This window comes from Mauremys mutica, chromosome 2, assembly GCF_020497125.1.
Source record: "Mauremys mutica isolate MM-2020 ecotype Southern chromosome 2, ASM2049712v1, whole genome shotgun sequence".
NCBI lineage: Eukaryota > Metazoa > Chordata > Testudines > Geoemydidae > Mauremys > Mauremys mutica.
The window spans coordinates 61,790,653-61,799,472 of record NC_059073.1 but is presented as its reverse complement, the minus strand read 5'-3'; the positions used below and the strand labels follow the sequence as shown (position 1 = coordinate 61,799,472).

At 39.3% G+C, this 8,820-nt stretch overlaps 1 long non-coding RNA gene across 1 annotated transcript; it reads left to right on the top strand.

Annotated features, from left to right (window-relative positions):
* Positions 1 to 1,616: 1,616 nt before the first annotated feature.
* On the top strand, positions 1,617 to 7,704 carry LOC123364592. The gene is made up of 3 exons (XR_006577173.1): positions 1,617 to 1,740; positions 6,080 to 6,128; positions 7,573 to 7,704. It is a non-coding gene; the product is annotated as an uncharacterized LOC123364592 (long non-coding RNA).
* Positions 7,705 to 8,820: the final 1,116 nt, after the last annotated feature.

The window sequence follows — 8,820 nt, the reverse complement described above, 5'->3', positions numbered from 1 at the left end:
TTACTTGAGCACTCTGCTGGGGTGCAGTGACAGTATTCACGGCTAAGACACTAGGATCTCCATTTGTCTGGTGGTTGTACAGATCAGAGCAGTAGTTTGTCCACCTATTGATGATGTCTCCTTCTTCTGTAAGATTGTTCCCTTCTTTGTCTTGAATTGCATTAGCTTTGGTCCATCTTTCCTTCGTCAGATCTTTTACAACCTGGAAGGCTCATTTGCAATTTTTATTATTGATACACTCTTCAATTTTAGAGCATTGTTTTTCAGTCCATATCTCCATGGCCACCTTCATTACTTTCTTGATCTTTCTGCCAATCACTCTGTATTTATCAGCTCCCTCATTATTGTTCTTGTCTCTCTTAAGATCTCTTCTAATGTCACACATTTGTAGTATTTCATTTGTGACCCATGGTTTTGTCGTCTTATTATGTTTCCCAAGGATGTCCATTGCTGCCTCAATCATTAGTGCTGAAACTGTTGGTCATTGTTTCTATGTCTTCCTGTAGAACAAGCAGGGGGGGCAAATTTTCTGCCGATCATTGCTTGGAATGAATCTGCAATGTTTCAGTCTTTGAGTCTTTCTAAGTCAAACTTGGTTCTGGTGAACTTTGGCCTGATGATTTTCCTTAGCCACAATAAAAAAATTAGCATCACAAGGTTGTGATCACTTCCAATATCAGCTCCGGGGAAGCTCCTTGTTTTAGCTCTGTTAATCCCAGAACGAAATCGATTTTGCACCATGATGTAGTCAGTCTGGCTGTGATGTAGACCATTAGGTGCTTGCAATGTTGATCGTCTGGATGCTTTATGTGCTCCTAATGTGTTTTCAAGAACCAGATTGTTATAGCTAGCAAACTCCAAAACTCTCAATCCTCTCTCATTGGTTACCGCATTACATATGCCGTTGACATGTTTGTCCTCTCCACCGTAATAGAGTACATGGCCTTTTTCCATTAGTATCTGACCAAAGTTCTTCCATCTGACCTCAGAGATTCTTAGGAGGTGCCAAGTGTATTGTTCCATTTTGTACATGAGTTCTTTTAACCTCCCTATTTGTCTCAATGTCCTTACATTCCATGGTGCTATGGTGATGTTATCTCTTCCATGGATCCTCTTTGTTGGGATTACACCAGTAGTATACTTGTCGTGTCTGCCCTGGTGGGAGATGAATGGTGCCATCATTATTTACCCGGGCTGCGATCAATCCACTATGGATATTGTTGACTTGTTCATCATATGGTGTATCTTTGGGCAAATTTCTAACCTGGCAGAGCCCATCCCTCTCCAGGCAGCCCCCTTTTAGTAAAAATACCCAGGACTAAATTGTAGCCTTAATTATAAATAAGAATATTATTAACCAATAACTATTTAATGCTATCTTAATTAGGTTCTGGTAGCATTAGGGAGCAGAAGCATCATCTTATGACTTGGGGGAGCCAATGATACATACACAAAAAATGAATATGCAACATGAAGAGTTCACCAAAAAAATAAACCAACAGACAAACCACACAACACCAGTCTGAGAACTATTCATTCAAACTATTTTAAGAACACTGACTGACATCCGTTGAATGTCTTCATTATTTCTATCAGCCCACAGTCAGTTTGGGTAACCAAGGGGATTAAATATTCAATACGTACTACGACTGGCGCTTCATGTGAGGGGCCCAGAGGTGGCAGCATGGAAAAGTCTGAGGCCATGAACTAAGAAGTGCCTGAACAGGAAAGACCCTAAAGGTGAGGAGAAGTATTATTATTTAAATACAAAAGAGAATTGAGAGTTGTTGGATATTTTTCGGGGTACAGATGATGTACACACAAACATGACTATATGTGATAAGGCACACTGCAGCAATCTGAACAAACACAAATTTGGATATCAATTATGAGAGAAAAACAAAGAAGGAAATTGCAGCAATAGCTAAATCATACAGTGGCAAATTCATGAATGAGACACTGTAGATTTGAGATAAATTGAGTTGGATTACAAACTCCTGAATCCTATATTCAATTTTTGTCACCATGTGGCTTAATTTCTGTGTCTTACTTTAACCATCTCTAAAATGGGCATAATACCTACCGCTGCCTTTCCACAGGTATTGATACTGCCTGTATGCAATATTGTAACTTAAATATAATAGTTGATTTATACTGTATTTGCATATACACCTCTACCCCAATATAACGTGGTCCTCGGGAGCCAAAAATCCCTACCGTGTTATAGATGAAACCCCATTATATAGGGGTAGCGGTGGCAGGGCTCCAGGGGTGATTTAAAGAGCTCCGGGCTCCGGCCGCTGTGGGGAGCCCTTTAAATCGCCGGCCAAGCCCTGCTGCCAGAGCCCCGGGGTTACTGTGCTATATGCGAACCCGTGTTATATCGGGTCGTGTTATATTGGGGTAGAGGTATATAAACTATGGTAATTTGTAAAATGTTATACATTGTAGGAGCAAAGCTTTGAGAAAATACATTTTTGTGTATTACATATTCCTTCTACAACAAATTATTTTTTATTCACTGAAAGATATGTTATAAATTATTTTCTTGAAGAACAAACAAATCACATCAGTGTGCATTTTACACTGTTTCTATTAACCTCTGTTACTTAATTTCCTTAACTTTTCATTTAAACTTTTTCTTTTTCTTTAAGGTCCAGATCCTACAGACACATTCTTAACATTCATTGGGAGTATCCCCATTGATCTCAATGGGATTACTAAATTTTTTGCAGGAATGGGGCCTAAATTTACAATTAATTCTCACCTTGTAGGGTATTTTGTGACAGTGCCAATTAATGTATGTCTGAATGAGGAAAACTTTAACTGAAAAACTTCACCATCAAAACTGGACTTTCAATAATGATATTTTTATGGAAAACAATCATTTTTATGAATATATTATTTAAATGTTGCCATTTAAAAATGTTCTTTTTGAAATTGTAAAAAAAATTCCACTTTCTTTTGTTTATTATTATTATTATTTTACTTTTCCTCCCTCATTTTTTCCTAAATTTTTCCAGTGAGGAAAAAATTTACTCCTCATCTTTTAGCAGTAGAAAAGGGATTTTTTTTTTAAAGTGAGATTTTTTTTCCCACCAAAACAAAATGAAAGGTGTCTAAACCAAGTATTTCTAAAAGAAAATTTTAATTTAAAAAATTTTCATGGAAAAATTGCAAAGGAGTTGGAAAAAACATCTGTTTGAAATGTTAACAAAATAGATTAACAGAGCTCATGAAAAAAATAAAAAGGTAAAAGTCAATTTATAACACAAAATGTGGTGCCTGAACACAGTTCTGTAGCCACCCACTGAGGGATGCTGAGGAGGAGTTGATGGTCATAGTCGGTTTTCTAGTGGAGAAGTCAATGCTCAATGGCAAAGATTTTCAAATGACTTGGGATTTTAGAAGCTTCCATTCTTAAGTGTCCAACTTTAGATACTTTCAAGGGGACTGATTTTTCAGAGGGAATGCACAGTATTTTCTGAAAATCAGGCCCCTGATCAAGTTGGCTTCCTAAAAAATGATGCACCCAAAAATCACTAGCCAGATTTGAAAACCTTGGCTATTGTTAGAACTTCATCTAGAAGTTTAAACATAAAGGGCTTGTTTTGGAGCTTATTTATACCATTTTCATGTTGACTTCACTGGAGATACATTTGATTTACACTGGTGTAAGTTAGAGCAGAATCAAAACCCAAATGTCTGTTAAAAATTTTACAAGCAATTTAATTTCTTTCCCTAACTCACATGTCTGAGATATTTAGTACTGATTTATTGCAAGATCATGTTACTCTTTTAGGTTAACAAGTTTATCCAGTAAAGTATTATTCATAAAGTTGACATTTTAATAAGACTTAATAGAATGTTTTTAAAAGCTGAAAAACACTTCAAAATATGATTCCTGACATGTAATTAAAAAAAAAAAGATTACTCCAAAGTACAGTATATTTAAAAACACTACTAAAGCCTTGTATAGGTTAAAAATTAGCTTTTTGCAGGGTGTAGGAGCAGTTCTGTGACGGCAAACAAGGGTACTGATTATAATGGCTCACTGTGTTGTGATAACCTGTCCATCAGAGCTAGACTGAGACCACCAACCAGGTGTCAGGTTGTAATGATGCTGGGATCTATCAAACCAAGTTGGCCCTTAGACCCAGCACCCAAGGCTGTGTGTGAAATCCTAGCTCCATTGATGTCAGTGCCATTGACTTCGCTGGGGCCAGGAATTCACCCTGTACTTGCAGTTTCCTTTAGTATCAGTATAAAATGTAAGTATACAGTTTCCCCCATAATTTCAATAGCTAACAGAATAGTTCAGAAAACAGAAGTTATTTGTTTTTTCTTCTGATGCATTTTGAAGTGAATGAGAGGCTGTATGTACTTTCTATTAAAATAGTTAATTAAATGAAAGCTTGGATTTGGCTGAATACCCTTCTTCCCCACCCCACAATAAATTCATTGGAATAGTAAATGTTAAGCAAGCATTTTATTTAGTTGTATACTATATTCCACATTTGGCATGGATAAAAATCTATAGTATTTCATAGATTTTTCTTACGCTCATTAACTCGTATTTGGAGAAATATTTAATCTAGTTCTAAAGCTTCTTAAACACATAAGTAACCTTAGTTTCTGCCATTCTGGTCTCATGTGAGGAAAGAATACCTGCAAAATCTGTAGCTCTGTAAAGTTTTATACAGTGAATTACTTCACCTTCCTACTGGATCCCTGAAGCTTAGCTCATGTACTATGTCTAATATCATTGCATAATTCTCTTAAACTTAATTCTTTTGCAGTGCAAATGTAATATTTTTAATACATAATCACACACCCCCACACTAATATACAGGGGTGTGTCTGTTAAATGATACTGTGTGTGTTTGTGTGTGGTTTTCATATATGGGTGCCCACAGTTACGTTCCTAAATCCATATTTAAGCACCTAAATAAAGGTACATTTACACTTGGAGCTGGGGACATGAGGAGACAGATTTGTGCTAGCTCTCATCGAGCTAGCATACGCAATGCAGAATGTTGCCACGGGAGCTAAGCAACATGACAGGCTAGCCGCCTGAGTATGTACCTAGGGTCTCTTACGGGCACATTTTCAGGGAAGCGAACGTGTCCTGCTGCTCATGTTGCCCAGGTCTGGTGCCAGCCTCTTCCTGGTGCAAGGACTTAGGTGGGCTAGACAATGTTGAGGGGGGGCTGTGCCCTCCTTGCCATGAGGTCCCGCCCCCTACTACTTCTCAGGTAAGTGCCGGCCCCACCACCTCCTCCTCCTTTCTTCCCCCACCCTTCCCCTGAATATGGGCAGCGTGGGGCAGTGGCTGCGCTGGCTGGTGGCATGGTGCAGGTAGCCGTGGCGCGCCCCCCCCCATCTCATCCTATGGGTTTCCAGGGCCCCAGGGCTGCGGCTTCTTCTCAGCTCTTTGCCGCCCTTTGACTGCTCACAGCCTGTAAGAGCCACCCAGGAGGCAGGACCTGGCTCTAGGGCCAGCAGACCCCCTGGTGAGCAGTGACTGCAGGGGGTGGGGCCCAGGAACCCTGACCAGACAGGGGCAGTCTGGGGCACTGTGGGAAGCCCCAGACCCTCCACCTACCCAGGGAGACGGGACGGGGGCTGCTCTTGGGCATCCCGGTACCCCGCCTGGGCTTACTCCTGCACTGCTGCTGGTGGCAGCACTGCCACCTTCAGAATTGGGGTGCTTGGCCAGCAGCTGGCGCTTTCTGAGGCCTGCCTTCAGAGCTGGGTCGCCAGAGAGTGGCAGCTGCTACGGAGAGGCTATGGGGGTGGGGAGGGGAAGAGCACTAAGGCAAATTTTGGGGTGGCTATAGCCCTCACAGCCCCCTCCTAGTGCCACCACTGATGTTGCCACAGCTACATTATATTTTTAGCATGCTAGCATGAGTATGTCTCCTCAAGCTAGGAATCACACCCCCAGCTCCAAGTGCAGACATACCCAAAGTGGCCTGATTCTGAAAAGTGCTGAGCGATTGACCTATGCTGTGAAAATATTTTCCTTTCTTGAACATTAGTCCAAGAAGTTAAAAGGCGGCTTTGTCACCCATTTTAGGGACCTCTGAGCCGGGCTGATCAGCAGGAACCTCAGAACAGGCAACTATGTGAGTTTCTGAGGCGGAAAGGGCTAAGTACACATTTGTCTATCTTAAAAGTTGGAACCGTGCCTTTTTTTTCCCCCAAAAATGACAATGTCTAAGGACCAGCATTCTCAACCATATAAAAGAAAAAAAATGGCTTCTAGCTCCCTTTGCTAGAAGTCAATGACATTAATAGAGCTGGGGCGGGGGGAGATTACTATTTGCAAAACAAGTGAAAAATCATGTTTCCACTAGCTTTGTCCAGATCTAAAAACTTGATGCATCCTCCACCACTTTGAGTTTTCAGTGATGGTGTAAGGAGATCTTCACAGGCAAGACTTACAATACAATTTTCAGTTAACAAATACTTCACATCAGTTCTGTCAGAACAAAATGCTCTTTTCTTACAAAAGTGACTCCAGTGAAAATCGAAAAATATATTGCCAGGGTAAATTAATATTCAATTTTAATTGAAAAATTAACAGTTCACAAACCAAATATTGGTATTTGTGCTGCTTTGGGCACAGCTTGCCAAGGTGCTATTAAAAAAGCCATGTTTCTCTTGCAATCTTTTTCTTTAAACTGTGTTGAAGTTACAAAGCTTTTATTTGCTAATAAAAATCCCAAATAAAGTCTCTCACCTCTGACCACATATGGTGTGCTTTAACTTTTAGTCTCTCTGATCACCTAAAACATTGAATCAGACCATGGCCTAGAGTCATCAAAGGGATAATACACCATGAAAAGACAAAATTTATTCAATTTCAGTGACTTTATGGCATTTCATGGTGTACAGGTACCACTAAAGTTAATCAAGACAATGTACATCCTCCATCTGTGTGTTGGAACAATTTCACAGTGGTAATAACGTTCATGGATTTTACACAAAAGGGCCAAAAAGGAATGGAACAGTTTTCTGTTTTCTAACTCTCAATATGTAAAATCAGCATCTTTGGTGGAAGCAGGATGTTTAATGGAATCTCCTTACATCAGACATTAAAACCAACATTATTGGAGGCGGGAACTACATTCTGTCAGTGTTTCACTCTCTTCTGTGCTTCTCTGCTGGTACCTTTCAAAGCAGTGCTAGATATGTCAGAGCTGATTGAATCCTTTGCAAATTGCAACAAATAATGTATTCAATTACTTTAATCTTTTTCTGCTTGCAAATTGACCTTGAACAGATAGGAATGTTTGTGAATTTATTTGTAGTTCAGAATTATGAGCAAAGTAATTTCTGAAAATAATTATTGGCCTACTCTTTCGCTTGGTTAGGAGAAATTAATAAACACTGATTTTAAAATGTGAGCTATTGGGATTGGGCATATAGGGTACATAGTATGTTTTTGTTCCCTGATTGGATGTGTGATGTAAACTAAACATGCTTCCAGTGAGAATATTCACATTTACAAATTTAAAATTCACTCTGTCAATTTAAAAACTTTTCTTAACATTTGTGTTTCTTCAGAGCGTTCCTGCCCACAAACTCATGCACTAGAATATTTGTGCAAAGCAAAAACCAGAAGAGGTTCAGACACAGTTCGCGTGGAAGTTGAAAGTTTGTGCGCCTATGCAAAAAACATTTTTTGGCAGTTATCCTCCCTTCTCTATTCATGATTTTCCACTTCAGTGATGCATCTCCACCATCACAAGTGTTGGAACGGAAGATAGCAAGGAATTTAAAATGATTAATCTTAAGCAATACATTTTATTAGAACTAATAACTGAGACAACTTTCATTGTTTCCATTGTTTAAAAATTGATCATGGGCAATAATTAATAGACTAATGTGTAAACACAGAGTGCAAGAGCTGATTTAGTTGGCATCATACAGTACAATATACATTGGAATTTTAATATACTAGGTCAAGTGATTATTGAAAAGTAAAGTAAGCAATGGAAGGTCGATGTTAAAGGATTCTATAGATATTCCGAAAATTCCACAAAAAAGCTTTGTGAAAGTCTGCACCCAGTGTAATGGATCCTTTCTCTTTAAGAGTGGTAACACACTGAACCACTGCAGCATTCCCATATTGCAGCATCCCTGAAATGGTGTTGTTTACTTCCCACAGTTCTGCTACTCCTAGTCATCTTCTTACTCATTTGCTCACAGAGATGGGCATCTGCAATGCAGCTCCTACACTCGGCATAGGACTTATACGCAAGAGCCACATAGCCTAACACAGCTGCATAAAGGGCAGGGAGTAGGATTGGTGGCTGAGTGGCAGAATCTTTCCTTTTCTTATCCCCTTGTGAGGCTGTGTTAAGGCTACAGACAATCTAACTCAGAGTTAGTAACTTCTGAGTACTAAGGCTTTCAGGAAAGCTTGAGGAATATATGTGTAATGGGGGTATATGTAAGTACACAATAGATAGATTATTCTTTTTTTTGTACATGTGGCAAAAAGCAACAGCATCAGCTTCTCTGTGCCATCGTACCATTTCCAGGATTTTAAACAATACTTTGAATTCTTATTCGTAATTTCCTAATAATGCAAATTGAAACATTCATTATAATGTTGTCACTAACACCAAATGTAAGGTCGAAGTGTTACTTCTCTCTGAGAGAGGAAGTCAAAGTTGGACAAAGCCTCAAGGGGAATCTTTGTGGAAAGAGAGAGGGGTTGTTCTTTGAAGGGTTACCATATACATCAAATTAACCTGGCAGCCATTTTTATTCTGGAAGTTCAGATCCACCAGTCCTATTTCATAAGAG